Genomic DNA, 17,626 nt, shown 5'->3' on the forward strand with positions numbered 1-17,626 from the left:
GTGATAGAAGCCAAGTTTGCAGTCGGAGGCGATAATTGGCGCCAGGCGCTAAACTTTGCGCCCGGCCGATAATTGCGCCCCAAACGGGGCGATGCCGAATTTCTCCCCCTATTCTCTTATAGATAACAGTGCTAGCTTAATGTGCCTGTTAATAAATCCCACATTTACACCTGGACAACCATAAATTAAAATGGTGGTAAGTCACTATTAAAATTACTTCCAGGCAGAATATCACCTACCCAAAGTTATCATTCTGTTGGAGAACTATGTGATTTGGATGACTGAGAAATTATAACACTAACATGCGCACACTTACACACACACACGCACCTGCTCACACTGCAAATTGGCAGCCTATATTAAGATGGGCCTTTGCAATTCAAAGGTAATGTATAATCACAGTATTGAAACAGAATTAAATTTTTCCTCCCTCGCAAAGGTTCATGCTGAGTTGGGCTGCCGTGTCCTGGCGTGTGAGCCGAGAAAATATCTGTTGCCGGTTATTTGACTGTGGAGGCATTACAGCCGAGCCGGCTGCAAACGTAAGCTGACCTCCTCATATCTACGGGGCCTCAGTGGGCATGGGCGAGAAGAAGGGACACTACCGTTTGTTAGTGCAACGGTGCTGAGACCAACCTTCGAGCCCCTCACTGTAGCTCCAGCTGATGCAATCCGTTCAGAATAGACAGAGATTAACCCTAAACACTTCCCGGTCACACCAGACAGTGCAGCTACCCACTGAGCCAGTGAATGTGTCTTAAGAGCAATCTGCACTAATTGTTCTCCTAAAAATTAAGCGTTGCCAGTACATTTTCTTACTTTTGACAAATGATCTGCCGAATAATCATAGATAATTGAAGTGTAATTTCTCTCATGGCGGATATTTTTCACCGGTTTCCAGCTTAAACTATTCCATGCACTTGAAAGGAATCACAAATGATAATCTCCTATTAACTGAGAAACAGATCCAATTTTCAATTCAGCCTTGCCTGCTGTATCACAGTATTGCTGCAATTTCTATTTTGGACACTTTTTGGGAAGTGATTCACCCCTCATCCATCATTCTCACTCTATTTTCAGGCATTCATTAGAAAGTACTCCTTGGACTAGTTGGGAGAAGCAGTGCAAAAAAGTCTCAATGCACAAAGCATATTGTCAGAGATTCTCTCATTAGTCCTCTGTCATTGTAACACAGCTCTTCCTGCACGATAGCATATAGCTGGGAGAGTGTCAAAAGGCAGCAACATATCAAGGACTTAAAAGGACATCATTGACCGTGAGAGAACACAAGCAATAAGAGAAGCCCAGTACACCCTACAAGCCTCTCCCTTTTTGATGGACCTCACGCCACCTCCCTGCTTTCTCACCATATCCCTCAATCCCATCAATTATGTCATCAGCTGGTTACAGTGTTGGATTCAATGGCTTCACCAGTAACTTGCTGTACATGTGTACTATCTTTTGTGTGAGTAGTTCCACCTAACTCCCTTCCTTGTTCCTAACATTCTAATTTATAAACTTGTGGCTCTTGACATTTGAGCCCTTCAAAACAATAAGCAATTAAATTTGTCAATCACTTTCATGATTTTCAAAACTTCAAAGCCTTCTCCTTACCAAAGAAAACAGCCCAACTTTCTTAACACTGCTTTAAAATAACTCAAGTCCCTGATATCCAAAATCATCTTTGCTGTTGGCCTCTGCACTAATTTACCCAAAACTTCTGCTTACCAGATTCTTTGTAAATTTTGGTAAAGACTTCTGTTAATCCCTAATACTGCTCCTTACATTCCTTTGCACTACATTTCTCTCCACTGCTCTTCAATCTGTTTTGTTTTGATTTGATGAAATGGATTTCAATATTTGTCAAACCAACTGTCTCTTAATTACATCCCACTTTGCCAACCATTAATTTGTTCCATTAATGTGTTAAACGCATTTTATTTTCCGTTGTAAACTGCTACAATATTTTGGAGTCACTATTCTTTTCATGCGTGTTTCAGTTCTGATAATATTGGCCCAGAAATTCTGGTCGGAGGCTTCCCGCGGGCGTAAGCCCCCGACCTGCACAAACGAACCGCGCCGACCATAATGCTCTGGGCCGGCATAAAATTCCGTTGCTGTGCCTCCTCAAGCTGCCGGTGCGCAGGGCCCGCGTATCCCAGAGGCGCAGCTAGTTTGCAGCGTCCCTGGGATCACGTGGGCCATGGGGAGCCAATTGGAGCAGGGATTCTCCATTCATCGATTTGACAGGAAGACCTGTCAAATCTATGAATAGAGATCACCCTCAAAACATAAGTAAAACTTCAAATAAATTTTTAAAAAATCACATTTTTAAAATGACTATAAATTACATAAATTAACTATTTTTAAACAAAAATTTTAAATTTTGAAAAAAATAATTAAAGTCTTTAACGGGGCTAAAAATAAACTTACCTTTCTTTAAAGTATTTTAAAATGATAAATAAGTGTTAATTTTTTTTTCTTTTGCTGATATCACCTCTGACCTTGTTAAAAGCAGGCCCTGCGCCTGCTTTTCCAGGCGCAGCTTTTAGGGACTTACCCAGACTGCATCAACCTCGAAAAAAACAGAAGTTCCAGGCGTACGAGCTGCCTCTCCGGTGCAGGCCTTTGACCTACGAACCCCTTTCTTCAGAGAACGGAAGTTCCGGTTTCCAGCGCATACGCAGTGCATGCGTGAAACCGGCACTTCCATTGGCCCTACGGGTGAGTACACAGCACGTACACACCCGTAGGGAATGGAATTTCAGGGCCATTATAATCACTCGATCATGGATAGTCGTTACTGCTACCTCATCCACAAACTTGGGACACGACTAAAGGTGAGGTGAAAAGGAATTGAAACAGAAACATTGGCTGCGATTTCACCGACCGAGGTTGGTCCGGTGCGGCTGGGGTCGGTGTCGCAGTCCCAGCCCGCTGCCTACCGCAGCCCGCACTCTCCAAGCGATTTTACGATGATTGGACTCGTTAAGCCCGCCCTGTGAGGTTCCCGGACAATTAATAGGAAGTAGGTCTGATGACGTCATTTGATGACGTGTCATCCACCGGTTTCCTTAAAGGAACCATGGCCACATTGATTTTGACAGTTGTGCTGTCAGTGTTCTACAGCATTGAGGTGCTGCAAACACTGACAATCACTGCACAAAGGTGCATGGCTGCACCCAGGCTCTCCCATATTCACAGCACGCAGGGAGGTTCTCTTCCCTTCCCATGTGCGGAATAGACCTCCCCAGGAGGCCAATGCACAAGCAGGGATGTCGTCAGCAGGACCAGGCTGCAGTGGCACAAACCTTTCAATGATCTCAGTAGATCACAAAATGTTACTGCCAAGCCACACTCAACCTCATCCTGCTGTGCCACTCATCACATCCACATCACTCGGCCTTCCCTACCCTACTCCTGCACATCTTTACTCACACCAACTTACCTTGCACCTCCACCCATCCCTGGACATTGTAGGGATGCTTTATGGTGCTGGTGTAGGTTGGTGCCAACCTGGCACATCATGTGGCAGCCAGTGTGTACAGCGTCAAGTGAAGTAAATCTGGCCATGGTAATGCCATTGCTGGCCTCCCGGGCAGCAATGTTGTCGGGTGCTGATGCCCTGTGTCCTGAGCAGCATCAGGTGATTGCGGAGAAGGTTGGTATTGTTGTTGATGATGTTGGTGTGCCTGGTGATGTTGGTGTTGGGGCTGATTGTGGAGGGATTCTAAGGACCAAGGTGAGATTTTTTCAAGGGCACCGATGTTGCTGGAATAGATGGCAGCTGAAGTTGAGATGACAGAAGCAATCTATCAATGGTGAGAGAGCTTGCTCCAAGGAGGTGACAGTGGATAGAGAGTTTACTCCAAACACTTCCAAACTGCACACAGCTCAAAAGTGTCTTCCAAGTCTTGAAGGCTCAAGTTTCTGACAGCTGTGAAATGGTAGCTTTCAGACCACTTTTGCAGCTATCACTTATTCACAGCAATGGGGAGATATAGAGAACCTGACCTACTTACCTGACGTGATCGCTGAATGACGTGAACCCCGTTAAAAAAGTGGGAAAATAGAAATAGGCTGGCAAAATAGTAGTAAACAAATGTTTAACAAGCATTTAACTATCACACTTTTGTTTGGATCATAGTAAAACAGCAGCACTGAAGAGATAGGGAATCAATGGGAGTAATTTTGATCGTCATAGACTTAGCGGTAATCTGATGGACTGAATGGCTTGTCCATTGTAAAACCTGCCAGAGTTTCATCCCATTCAAATCAAACACTTATGAATCAAAGGTGAAGGAAGCAGCTCAAAAATTGCTCATGAGAAACAACACAGGACTGATGAAACAACCAATCCCGTAAACAGTCAGAAGACCCTACCAATAGGAAAAAAATTAAAACATTTAAACCAATCAAAGCACTCAGAAAATTCTTTGTAAACATTTTCATTCACAATTTATCTCAGTAACTGAAATATCTAATGTCCAGAACCAACTTCTAAACAAAATTTTAAAAAATCAGTAAGTTACATATTTCACAATAACGTGATTAATTGCTCATTGAATTGCCTTTTGTGTCTTTTAATACCTTCAGTAAACAATGAGAACAATAACAACTTGCATCTACATAGTGTGTTTAATATAAAAAACACTCTGAGTTGCTTCACAGACAGATGTACAGAAAATGAACGCTGAGCCTGGGAGATAGAGGAGTGACCAAAAACTTGGTCAAAAACATGGGATTTGAGGGAGGATTTTAAAAGGAAGAGAGACAGTTGCAGAGGTTTAAGGAGGGCATTCCACAGAATGAAACCCAGGCAGATAAAGGACTTGGCACCAATGGTGGGGTGAAAGAAGGAGAATACTGAAAAGGCCAGAGTCGGTGTAACGGTGTGTCGAGGGGAGGGGTATAGGGCTAAAGGAGTTTGCAGAGATAGTGTGTAGCGTACCGTAGAGAGGGTTCAAGGCTAGTACAAGGATGTTAAATTAAGGCATTGGGTGACAGGGAGCCTATGTAGGTCAGAGAGGACAGGAGTGGTAGGGGAATGGAAGTTGGTGCAGGACAGGATGTGTGCAGCAGAGTTGTGGAATAGTTGAGGTTTATAGAGGGTGGAGGATGGAAGACCAGTGAGGAGAGTGTTGGAGTAGTTGTATCTGGAAGTGACAAAGGCATACATCAGGATTTCAGTGGCAAAGGGGCGGAGGTAGGGGCGGAGGTGGGCAATGTTTGGAGCTGGAAGAAGGCACCATTTGTGATCGAACAGATGTGAGGTCGAAAACTCAGCTCAGGGTTGAAGAGGATGCCAAAGTTTCAAGTAGTCCGGATCAAACAAAGATGGTAGCTAGGGAGGGGGATTTAATCAGTGGTGATGGATCGGATTTGTGGTGGCCACCAGGGATCATGGCTTTGTCTTCCCAATATTGAGCATGAGGAGGTTATGACTCGTCCAAGACTGGACTTTGGACCAGCAGTCTGGCAGTCGGGGTTTAAAAGTGCAGCTGGCGAGGTAGAGCTGGGTGACATGAGCTGACCCAGTGATGTTGCTGAGAGATAGTGTGTAGATAAGGGAAAGGAGGGACCAAAGATAGATTCTTGGCGACTCTAGAGGTGATAGCACGGGAAAGGGAAAAGAAGCATTGCTGGTGATGTTCTGGCTACGTTTGGATAGGTAGGAAGTGAACCACATGATTCAGTCCCATGAAGCTTGAAAATAGAGGAGGGGTGTTGGAAGAGACTGGCATGTTCACTCATGTCACTGAAGGATCTTAGGGAGAAAAAGTAAGTTTAAATGCCTTACTTCACAGCATTATCCTATCTCAAAAACAGGATTCTAATGAATATTTTTCCCTAAACAGTTGGAGAGAGTTTCGAAACACATCTGTGAATGTCAAGCATGTGTATGTTGCAGAATTGCTCAGCAAGCGATCTGGGCATTCTGGGCAGATGCACTTTGCAGAATTTCCCACCATGCGATCAGTAAGTTTCCGAGTTAAGCAAAGGAAGATTTGCATTTATATAGTGCATTTCAAGATCTCAGGATGTCCCAAAGCACTTTATAGACAATGAAGTTCTTTTGAAGTGCAGTCACTGTTATTATGCAGGGAATGTTGAAATAAAGGATGTGGCCCATATCCTGTGAGGACTTGTGAATTTTTTTGACTTTTCAAAAAGACTTGCAAACAAATTGGAGATTAAATTCTCAAAAGAATTATTTTAGGCAGTCCTCATCTTCAATATAACCTTTCCTTTTCTATTACGAACTACTCACTTGATTAGGACTAGGCTTGTATTCCATTGAGTATGGAAGATTAAGGGGTGAACTAATTGAGGTGTTTAAGATGATTAAAGAATTTGGTAGGGTAGACACAGAGAAACTATTTCCTCTGGTGGGCGAGTCCAGAACAAGAGGGCATCACCTTAAAATTAGAGCCAGGCCATTTAGGGGTGATGTCAGGAATCACTTCTTCACACCAAAGGGTAGTGGAAATCTGGAACTCTCTCTCTTAAAAAACTGTTGAGGCTGGGGGTCAATTGAAAATTTCAAAATTGAGATTGATCGATTTTTGTTAGGCAAGGGTATTAAGGGTTACGGAACCAAGGCGGGTAAATGGAGTTAAGATACAGATCAGCCATGATCTCATTGAATGGCGGAACAGGCTCGAGGGGCTGAATGGCCGACTCCTGTTCCTATGTTCCTAATTAACCCATGTGATTAATACATCTTTGATTGTCAAAAACTGCAGTTTTTTTGTTAATGTTTAGAAAACAAAATATTGTTACAAAGTATTTCTTTTTCTCCATTAAAAGGTTCAGAAGGAACTTGGCCTGTTTTCCAAATGATCTAAATCCAGTTGTAAGGAGTTTGAATCATTGGCTTCCGCCTGGAATGACTGCTGTCCATGTCAATCACAGCTAGCTGTTCCCACGCCATTTAGTGTAAAAAAATTCATTTTGATTCTTTCCCTTCTAAACTATTTTTGGGGCTTATGGATATAAATACTTGAAAACTGAGTAAATACAAAGAGACTTTTGAGTGTTTTATGAGGTAATTTTTGTTAATTTATGGAAATTTATGTTTATTGGTCACACATGCAGAAGAAGGCTTTGGGAATACCAGGGCAGATGCTGGCTCACTGGGAGAGAGATCCTGGGATCTGGGAGAATTGGGCAGGGAGGTCTCAAGGTCTGGGATCATTGGGGACAGCCCTGGGGTCTTGGAGGCCTGGAAATGAGATTTTGAACATTGAAGGGAATCCCAAGAACTGGGAGTGGTGTTTGTGTTGTCACACACCCTCCCCCGCCCCTCCTCACTGCTTTCTTTAGTTCCTTTCTTTACATTCCTGCCTTCAAGTTTTCTAACATACAGCAATGTTCCTGGAATCCCAGGAGCCCCACGTCAACCCTCTGAGACCCTAGGACTGCCCCAAAGTACTGCTCGACTCTAGGACCCAATCCTAATATAGCCAGACCCCAAATCCCCTTCTTAGTGCCAGATCCCAGGCCTACCCCAATGTTGATAAATCCGTGTCCCTGATAAAATTCCTAGGCACAACATTCAGACTCGCTATGGGCAGCGCCACGGGTGATCAGGCATAAGTGGGCACATCCTGTCAAATAGCACTTCCTTATTTCCTCTCGTCACACGATGTCTGTCACAACTAAGCCTGCCTATTCACTTTACTCTCCTCTGATCAAGTCCTGCATGCTTGGCCCCCAAATTGAGTGTCACTCTTGCTTACCGACCTGAGACTGCCCACCATTGCTCCAAGACAGGTGGCGCTATGGTGGTGTTCTCCACAGAGCCAGCCTCCTTCCAACTCCCAAAACCCAGCCTCAAACTGCAGCCTGCTACCTCAGCCTCGCCACCAAACATCTCTGAGCACTTTTAAAAACATTACTGATCCTCTAAGTATATTTATTGCAAATCATATACGCTTCCCAATTGCTGGGGAAGCAGTATCATATTTATTATTCTCTCCATTTATAATCATTAGATCGCAATGACTGACGGACCATCTTTAAGGTGATTTAGAACCGTTCTGTCTATTTGTGTACGTACACAGACACAGCTTAAGTAGAGAACATTCTTGGGGAAACACTCACAGTTTTACTATGAAGTACTGGCTTCAGATTCATGTGGAAGTACTGCCGATTTTGTTTATCTCGGAGACACGTTGATGGACGAAACATGTGGTGACAATATAATCTGATAGTTTCTTGCCTCGGGACGTCCGGTCCCAAAGGATAGATAACAATATCAGGACGGTAAGAGGTTTAAGCCAATAAATATGGCATAGTTTCAGAAATCCATTCACAGGAGTGGGAACAGAGCAGCCCCCTGACTTGTCAATAACTTCTCTCAGGAAAAGCTCAGGCGGCTCTCGTGGAACGGCAGCTTCACTGGATGGAGGGTAGGGACAACCGACAGAGAAGTGGGGCAGAGTATCGTCCTCCGTAACCTGGCGGAGCAAATTGTTTGTTTGTTGTCCACCGCGTCTGATTTTTTATTCGGCTGATTGCAGCAGGATCGAAAGTCGGGCGGGTTCTACAACAGGCGGGCAATCGGCTCCCCCGGGCTCTCCCCACCAAGTGGCCAAGGACAACAATCTGCCCTGTTGAGTGGAACTTTCATGCTGGAAAGGCCGAAAATTACCTTTCATTGCGCGACAAAAAAAATGACTTGAGCATATTATACGGGCTCCGTTAGTAGAGGTGTTCAAATGATCTGAATGTAAAATCACTCCAGGCCAGTAGGTTAAAGCTACGCCATCTAGCCAAGATTACAGTTGTAGGACCATATTTGTTTTTGTAAATCTTAGGTTACTTGAAGGGCCAACTGTTCTTTAAATAAGAGTTTCGCAAGTGAAGCCCATTGATCTTAAGTTGCACAACTAAACTAACAGAGTTGCACAAAAGCAGAGAATGTTGAACTACATAGCCAAGTGTTGATTACAAGTTGGAGGAGGTCATGTATAGTATTCTCATTAGACCACAACTCGAGTGCAGTGTCCAGTTCTGACTTTAAAATAAATATTCTTGGGATGTGGGCATTGTTGGCATGGGTGCATTTATTGCCCATCCCTAATTGCCCTGAAAAAGTGCTGGGCCTTCTCCTTGAACCTTTCGGTGATAGTGTTAGGTAGGGAATTCTAGAATATTGATCAAAGATAATGAAGAAACTTTGCTACATATCCAACTCAGGATGATGTGTGAGCTGGCGAGCAACTTGGAAGTGATGGTGTTCCCAGGAGACTGTTGTTTTTTGGTAGAAGTTGCAGGGGAGGGAGGTGCTGTCAAAGTAACCTTGGTGAGCTGCTGCAGCAAAACCTGCAGATTGTACATTGTGCAGCCACAGTGCACCAGTCGTAGGAGAGGTGGATACAGAGTCCAGTGGCAGGAGCGCTGATCAAACGAGCTGTTCTGCCCTGGATAGTGTCGAGCTTCTTGAGTGTTGTTGAGGCGAGTGGTGAGTATTCCATCATTCTCCTGACATGAGTCTTGTAAATGGTGGAGGGGCTTTTGAGGAGTTAGAAGGTGTTCTATTCATCACAGAGTACCCAGCCTCTGTGCTGTACTTGTAGGCATGGTATTAGCCCAGTTAAGGTCCTTGTCAGTGGTAACGTCCCAGGTTGATTTGGTGATGGTGGTGCCATTGAAGGTCGGGACAATGACTGGGCTTCCTCTTGTTCGAGAAAGTCATCACCTGGCATTTATATGGTGCTTATGTAGATGCTAGTGTCATAGCTGTACTGGAACAGCTTGGCGAGTGGAGCAGGTAGCTCTGTGTACAGATCTTCAGCACTACAGCCAGGATGTTGTTTGGACCCAAATCCTCTGCTGTGTCCAGTACACTCAGCCGCTTCTTCATGGCAGGTGGTGTGAACTCAAATGACTAGATACTGACACCTATGATGGGACTTGGTACCTCTTGGAGGAGGCCGAGTAGGATCCTCCACTTGGCACTTTTGGCTGAAGATACTTGCAAACACTTGTGTATTGCATGCATATGCTGGGCCCCATCATGGTTGAGGATTGGTAGATGATGGAACCTTCTCTTTCCATTAGTTGCCTGGTTGTCCGCCACCTTTCTCGGCTGGATGTGGTATGGCTACAACTCTTTGCTCTGATCCATTGGTTGTGGGACCTCCAGTCTATAGCCTGCTGCTTCTGGTGTTTACCCTTCAGGTGGTGCTGTGTAGTAGCTTCATTAGACTAGTGCCTCGTTCTAAGATATCACTGGCAGTTGCTTTCGGCACTCCGCATTGAACCCGGGTAGATCGAGGATTAAGGGAGTTACAGTTTATAGAGATATACAATTCTGCTACTACCGATGGTCCACAGCATGTCACAATTGCCCACTTCTAGACTACTAGGTCTGTCCTTTGTTTGTCACACTTCCTTCTGTTTGTTCCCTCAACATCTGCAGTATTTTGCCACTAGTTACTGCCACAGTGTTATTTTTCATCTACCACTGTGAATACGCACGGGTTTCCCATCCTGTTTTTCTCACCTGCTTCCCTCCCCAGGCCTATGACTGAAGCAGCAGGTCAATGATCTGCTCCAAGGCCTCTGTCACTACCACTCTTGAGCCAACGTGACAAAGGTGGGATCCTGCTTTGTTAACACGAGGAATTCATGATTAGTATGGAATGAAGAATGGAGATAGCCGTGGTCCCCAGTTTGCTCAGTTGGCCATTCTGAGCTGTGTCGAGTGAGGAATAGAGGGGGCAAATATCAGAGAGAAGAGTGGGACCCCCTTGCCTGGAAAATCCTCGGATCTGTTCCCGCTCCCCAAGCGTGACTTCGTTGGAAGTGTGGCAGGAACCATGGCTTTCGTTTTCAGATTTATATTGTGGGAATAAATGTTTCATCTAATTTTGAGAACTGCTGTACTGACTTTATGAAGCAATAAGAAACAAGAACTTAAAACAAACAAATTACTGGAACATTCAGCAAAACAATAAAATGGTTGTAAATTATTATTCACTCGACTTTGAAAGGAACGGGATTTAAATTTTAGAATAAAATGCTTGGTTGAACTTTTCTCTGCTGGTTACCTGGAATCTTATGTTGAATGTAACTGGTATTATTCTTCATTGTCCAAAATGTAATTGCTTCCATTAATTTCTATGAGCGAATCTTTATTTGACAGTTCCTGGGAACATCAGCAGGTGGAAATAAATCAGCTTCACCTTTTACTATCAGGGGCCTGTCAAGGCTAATGGGGAGACGGGGAGGAGAGAGAGGGGAGAGCAGGAAAGAGGAGAAGAAAGTGCAAGAGAGAGACAGAGGGAGAGGGAGAGACAGAGAGTGAGAGAGAGAGATAGGGAGAGAGGATGAGAGCTAGAGAGAAAGGGAGAAAGCAAGAGAGGGAGAGCGAGAGAGGCAGTGAGAGAGAGACTGAGAGAACAAGAGAGGAAGAGAGTGAGAGAGGGACACAGGACAGGGAGTGGAGAGACACTGGGACTCAAGGCCTGGTGTGGGTGGTTTTCTTTCCTGTTATTTGTATGTTTTGGACAGTGAACGTGTGGACAGCGATGGTGTGAACAGTCATGGTGTCGACAGTCATGGTGTGGACAGTCATGGTGTGGACAGTCATGGCGTGGACAGTCATGTTATGGACAGTCATGGCGTGGACAGTCATGGTGTGGGCAGTCATGGTGTGGACAGTGATGGTGTGGACAGTCATGGTGTGGACAGTCACGGCGTGGACAGTGATGGTGTGGACAGTCATGTTATGGACAGTCATGGCGTGGACAGTCATAGTGTGGACAGTGAATGTGTGGACAGTCACAGTGTGGACAGTGATGGTGTGGACAGTCATGTTATGGACAGTCATGGTGTGGACAGTCATGGTGTGGACAGTCATGGTGTGGACAGTCAAGGTGCGGACAGTCATAGTGTGGACAGTCATAGTGTGGACAGTGATGGTGTGGACAGTCATAGTGTGGACAGTGATGGTGTGGACAGTGATGTTATGGACAGTGATGGTGTGGAAAGTGATGGTGTGGATAGTGATGGTGTGGACAGTGATGGTGTGGACAGTGATGGTGTGGACAGTGATGGGGTGGACAGTGATGGTGTGGACAGTCATGGTGTGGACAGTCATGGTGTGGACAGTCATGGTGTGGACAGTGATGGTGTGGACAGTCTTGGTGTGGTCAGTCATGGTGTGGACAGTGATGGTGTGGACAGTGATGGTGTGGACAGTGATGGTGTGGACAGTGATGGTGTGGACAGTCATGGTGTGGACAGTGATGGTGTGGACAGTCATGGTGTGGACAGTGATGGTGTGGACAGTCATGGTGTGGACAGTCATGGTGTGGACAGTCATGGTGTGGACAGTGATGGTGAGAACAGTGATGGTGTGGACAGTCATGGTGTGGACAGTCATGGTGTGGACAGTCATGGTGTGGACATTCATGGTGTGGACAGTCATGGTGTGGACAGTCATGGTGTGGACAGTCATGGTGTGGACAGTGATGGTGTGGACAGTCATGGTGTGGACAGTCATGGTGTGGACAGTCATGGAGTGGACAGTGATGGTGTGGACAGTGATGGTGTGGACAGTGATGGTGTGGACAGTGATGGTGTGGACAGTCATGGTGTGGACAGTGATGGTGTGGACAGTGATGGTGTGGACAGTGATGGTGTGGACAGTCATGGTGTTGACAGTCATGGTGTTGACAGTCATGGTGTGGACAGTCATGGTGTGGACAGTCATGGTGTGGACAGTCATGGTGTGTACAGTCATGGTGTGGACAGTGATGGTGCGGACAGTCATGTTGTGGACAGACATGGCGTGGACAGTCATAGTGTGGACAGTGAATGTGTGGACAGTCATAGTGTGGACAGTGATGGTGTGGACAGTCATGGTGTGGACAGTGATGGTGTGGACAGTCATGGTGTGGACAGTGATGGTGTGGACAGTCATGGTGTGGACAGTCATGGTGTGGACAGTCATGGTGTGGACATTCATGGTGTGGACAATCATGGTGTGGACAGTCATGGTGTGGACAGTCATGGTGTGGACAGTCATGGTGTGGACAGTCATATTGTGGAGAGTGATGGTGTGGACAGTCATGGTGTGGACAGTCATGGTGTGGACAGTGATGGTGTGGACAGTGATGGTGTGGACAGTCATGGTGTGGACAGTGATGGTGTGGAAAGTGATGGTGTGGACAGTCATGGTGTGGACAGTCATGGTGTGGACAGTGATGGTGTGGACAGTCATGGTGTGGACAGTGATGGTGTGGACAGTCTTGGTGTGGTCAGTCATGGTGTGGACAGTGATGGTGTGGACAGTGATGGTTTCGACAGTGATGGTGTGGACAGTCATGGTGTGGACAGTGATGGTGTGGACAGTGATGGTGTGGACAGTCATGGTGTGAACAGTCATGGTGTGGACAGTCATGGTGTGGACAGTCATGGTGTAGATAGTCATGGTGTGGACGGTCATGGTATGGACGGTCATGGTGTGGACCGTGATGGTGTGGACAGTGATGGTGAGAACAGTGATGGTGTGGACAGTGATGGTGTGGACAGTGATGGTGTGGACAGTGATGGTGTGGACAGTGATGGTGTGGACAGTGATGGTGAGAACAGTGATGGTGTGGACAGTCATGGTGTGGACAGTCATGGTGTGGACAGTCATGGTGTGGACAGTGATGGTGTGGACAGTTATGGTGTGGCCAGTCATGGTGTGGACAGTGATGGTGTGGACAGTCACGGTGTGGACAGTCATGGTGTGGACAGTCATGGTGTGAACATTCATGGTGTTGACAGTCATGGTGTTGACAGTCATGGTGTGGACAGTCATGGTGTGGACAGTCATGGTGTGGACAGTCATGGTGTGGACAGTGATGGTGTGGACAGTCATGGTGTGGACAGAGATGGTTTCGACAGTGATGGTGTGGACAGTGATGGTGTGGACAGTGATGGTGTGGACAGTGATGGTGTGGACAGTGATGGTGTGGAAAGTGATGGTGTGGACAGTCATGGTGTGGACAGTCATGATGTGGACAATCATGGTGTGGACAGTGATGGTGTGGACAGTGATGGTGTGGACAGTGATGGTGTGGACAGTCATGGTGTGGACAGTCATGGTGTGGACAGACATGGTGTTGACAGTCATGGTGTGGACAGTCATGGTGTGGACAGTCATGGTGTGGACAGTCATGGTGTGGACAGTCACGGTGTGCACAGTGATGGTGTGGACAGTGATGGTGTGGACAGTCATGGTGTGGACAGTGATGGTTTTGACAGTGATGGTGTGGACAGTGATGGTGCGGACAGTGAATGTGTGGACAGTCACAGTGTGGACAGTGATGGTGTGGACAGTCATGTTATGGACAGTCATGGTGTGGACAGTCATGGTGTGGAGATTCATGGTGTGGACAGTCATGGTGTGGACAGTCATAGTGTGGACAGTCATAGTGTGGACAGTGATGCTGTGGACAGTCATAGTGTGGACAGTGATGGTGTGGACAGTGATGTTATGGACAGTGAAGGTGTAGACAGTGATGGTGTGGATAGTGATGGTGTGGACAGTGATGGTGTGGACAGTGACGGTGTGGATAGTGATGGTGTGGAGAGTGATGGTGTGGACAGTCATGGTGTGGACAGTCATGGTGTGGACAGTGATGGTGTGGACAGTGATGGTGTGGACAGTGATGGTGTGGACAGTGATGGTGTGGACAGTGATGGTGTGGACAGCGATGGTGTGGACAGCGATGGTGTGGACAGCGATGGTGTGGACAGTGATGGTGAGAACAGTGATGGTGTGGACAGTCATGGTGTGAACAGTAATGGTGTGGACAGTCATGGTGTGGACAGTCATGGTGTGGACATTCATGGTGTGGACATACAAGGTGTGGACAGTCATGGTGTGGACAGTCATGGTGTGGACAGTCATGGTGTGGACAGTGATGGTGTGGACAGTCATGGTGTGGAGATTCATGGTTTGGACAGTGATGGTGTGGACAGTCATGGTGTGGACAGTCATGGTTTGGACAGTGTTGGTGTGGACAGTGATGGTGTGGACAGTCATGGTGTGGACAGTCATGGTGTGGACAGTCATGGTGTGGACAGTGATGGTGTGGGCAGTCATGGTGTGGACAGTCATGCTGTGGACATTCATGGTGTTGACAGTCATGGTGTTGACAGTCATGATGTGGACAGTCATGTTGTGGACAGTCATGGTGTGGACAGTCATGGTGTGGACAGTCATGGTGTGGACAGTCATGGATTCGACACTGATGGTGTGGACAGTGATGGTGTGGACAGTGATGGTGTGGACAGTCATGGTGTGGACAGACATGGTGTGGACAGTCATGGTGTGGACAGTCATGGTGTGGACAGTGAAGGTGTAGACAGTGATGGTGTGGACAGTCATGGTGTGGAAAGTGATGGTGTGGACAGTCATGGTGTGGACAGTCATGGTGTGGACAGTCATGGTGTAGACAGTGATTGTGTGGACAGTGATGGTGTGGACAGTGATGGTGTAGACAGTCAAGGTGTGGACCGTGATGGTATGGACCGTGATGGTGTGGACAGTGATGGTGTGGACAGTCATGGTGTGGACAGTGATGATGTGGACAGTCATGGTGTGGACAGTGATGGTGTGGACAGTGATGCTGTGGACAGTCATGGTGTGGACAGTCATGGTGTGGACAGTCATGGTGTGGACAGTCATGGTGTGGACAGTCACGGTGTGCACAGTGATGGTGTGGACAGTCATGGTATGGACGGTCATGGTGTGGACAGTGATGGTGTGGACAATCATGGTGTGGACAGTGATGGTGTGGGCAATCATGGTGTGGACAATGATGGTGTGGACAGTCATGGTGTGGACAGTGATGGTGTGGATAGTCATGGTGTGGACAGTGATGGTGTGGACAGTGATGGTGTGGACAGTGATGGTGTGGACAGTGATGGTGTGGATACTGATGGTGTGGACAGTCATGGTGTGGACAGTGATAGTGTGGACAGTGATGGTGTGGACAGTGATGGTGTGGACAGTGATGGTGTGGACAGTGATGGTGTGGGCAGTGATGGTGAGAACAGTGATGGTGTGGACAGTCATGGTGTGGACAGTCATGGTGTGGACAGTCATGTTGTGGGCAGTCATGGTGTGGACAGTCATGGTGTGGGCAGTCATGGTGTGGACAGTCATGGTGTGGACATTCATGGTGTGGACAGTCATGGTGTGGACAGTAATGGTGTAGACAGTGATGGTGTGGACAGTGATGGTGTGGACAGTGATGATGTAGACAGTCATGGTGTGGACCGTGATGGTATGGACCGTGATGGTGTGGTCAGTGATGGTGTGGACAGTCATGGTGTGGACAGTCATGGTTTGGACAGTCATGGTGTGCACAGTCATGGTGTGGACAGTGAAGGTGTGGACAATCATGGTGTGGACAGTGATGGTGTGGACAGTGATGTTATGGACAGTGATGGTGTGGACAGTGGTGGTGTGGACAGTGATGGTGTGGACAGTGATGGTGTGGACAGCGATGGTGTGGACAGGGATGGTGTGGACAGTCATGGTGTGGAGAGTGATGGTGTGGACAGTGATTGTGTGGACAGTCTTGGTGTGGACAGTGATGGTGTGGACAGTCATGGTGTGGACAGTGATGGTGTGGACAGTGATGGTGTGGACAGTGATGGTGTGGACAGTGATGGTGTGGACAGTGATGGTGAGAACAGTGATGGTGTGGACAGAAATGGTGTGGAAAGTCATGGTGTGGACAGTCATGGTGTGGGCAGTCATGGTGTGGACAGTCATGGGGTGGACATTCATGGTGTGGACAGTCATGGTGTGGACAGTCATGGTGTGGACAGTCATGGTGTGGACAGTGATGGTGTGGACTGTCATGGTGTGGACAGTGATGTTGTGGACAGTCATGATGTGGACAGTCATGGTGTGGAGAGTGAGTGTGGACAGTGAATGTGTGGACAGTCATGGTGTGGACAGTGATGGTGTGGACAGTGATGGTGTGTACAGTCATGGAGTGGACAGTCATGGTGTGGACATTCATGGTGTTGGCAGTCATGGTTTTGAAAGTCATGGTGTGGACAGTCATAGTGTGGACAGTCATGGTGTGGACACTGATGGTGTGGACAGTCATGGTTTGGAAAGTGATGGTTTCGACAGTGATGGTGTGGACAGTGATGGTGCGGACAGTGATGGTGTGGACAGTCATGGTGTGGACAGTCATGGTGTGGACAGTCATGGTGTGGACAGTGAAGGAGTAGACAGTGATGGTGTAGACAGTGATGGTGTGGACAGTCATGGTGTGGAAAGTGATGGTGTGGACAGTCATGGTGTGGACAGTCATGGTGTGGACAGTCATGGTGTGGACAGTGATGGTGTAGACAGTGATGGTGTAGACAGTGATGGTGTGGACAGTGATGGTATAGACAGTCATGGTGTGGACCGTGATGGTATGGACCGTGATGGTGTGGTCAGTGATGGTGTGGACAGTCATGGTGTGGACAGTCATGGTGTGGGCAGTCATGGTGTGGACAGTCATGGTGTGGGCAGTCATGGTGTGGACAGTCATGGTGTGGACATTCATGGTGTGGACAGTCATGGTGTGGACAGTGATGGTGTGGACAG

At 47.0% G+C, this 17,626-nt stretch overlaps 1 protein-coding gene across 1 annotated transcript in view; it reads right to left on the reverse strand.

The window, feature by feature from the left end:
- The window catches only part of LOC147113688 (catenin alpha-3-like), a 3,852,991-nt gene that overhangs the window by 371,332 nt on the left and 3,464,033 nt on the right, over positions 1-17,626 (reverse strand). The window lies entirely within an intron of this gene.

This window comes from Somniosus microcephalus, chromosome 8, assembly GCF_052327205.1.
Source record: "Somniosus microcephalus isolate GS21.2 chromosome 8, FLI_Smic_1.0, whole genome shotgun sequence".
NCBI lineage: Eukaryota > Metazoa > Chordata > Chondrichthyes > Squaliformes > Somniosidae > Somniosus > Somniosus microcephalus.